The sequence below is a fragment of the Galeopterus variegatus genome, unplaced genomic scaffold (assembly GCF_000696425.1).
Source record: "Galeopterus variegatus unplaced genomic scaffold, G_variegatus-3.0.2 Scaffold29075, whole genome shotgun sequence".
NCBI lineage: Eukaryota > Metazoa > Chordata > Mammalia > Dermoptera > Cynocephalidae > Galeopterus > Galeopterus variegatus.
Window position 1 is genome coordinate 4,409 of NW_007755186.1, and position 970 is coordinate 5,378.

General features: G+C 33.7%; 1 long non-coding RNA gene across 1 annotated transcript; it reads right to left on the reverse strand.

Moving 5' to 3' along the window:
- Positions 1-222: 222 nt before the first annotated feature.
- Positions 223-960, reverse strand: LOC103583834. The gene is made up of 2 exons (XR_549902.1): positions 660-960; positions 223-627 (listed from the first exon to the last, which is right to left on the reverse strand). It is a non-coding gene; the product is annotated as an uncharacterized LOC103583834 (long non-coding RNA).
- Between the last annotated feature and the right edge of the window lie 10 nt (positions 961-970).

Sequence of the window (970 nt, forward strand, 5' to 3'; positions counted from 1 at the left end):
ATGCTTGGAATTGCATTGACTTTTTAGAATAATCTGAGGAAAATTGACATTATTACAATGACTCTTCTGATTGATGAACATGGTACAATGGTCCATTTACCTCGGTCTTTTTAACTTTTCTCAACAGTGTTCTATAGTTTTGGTTTTAGAGGTTTTGAATACCTTTGTTTAATTTATTTCTAGGCATGTGGTATATTTTGCTTTGTAAATATTTATTACTTGTTTTTCAATTTTTTTGTTAGTACATAGAATTGCAATATCTTTTTGTACATTGACCTCATAGCCAGTGACATTTATGAATTCAATTATTTATTCAAATAGTTTGTGGGTTATTTTGTATTTTCTCTCTATATAAGTATAATCTTGTCGATACCAATAAAAGAAAGTCTTAATTTCTAAACTTTATCATTTACTCATTTTTCTTGCCTTACAGTAGTCCCCCCTTATTTGCAGGGCATACATTTGAAGACCCCCAGTGGATGCCTGAAACCATGGATACTACTAAACTCTATATGTACTGTTGTTTTCTGTACAGATGCTCGATTTAAAACAGGGTTACTTCCCAATAAACCCATCATAAGTTGAAAATGCAATTATACATCCTCCAAACTTCATAGCCTACCCTACCTTAAATGTGTTAACTTCATAGCCTACCCTACCTTAAATGTGTTCAGAACACTTACATTAGCCCACATTTGGGCAAAATGATCTGGCAACACAGTACTCTGCAAAGTATTGGTTGTTTACTCTCATGATTGAGTGGCTGACTGGGAGCTGTGGCTTGCTGCTGCCACCCAGCATCATGAGAGAGTATTGTACATGTGTATGGCCTTCGAACTGTCATAAAGTCAGTAAAATTGTAAGTAGAACCATTGGAAGTTAGGGACTGTCTTTACACGCATAACTATGATAAAGTTTAACTTGTAAATTAACCACAGTAAGAAATTAACAACAATAACTTATAACAAAA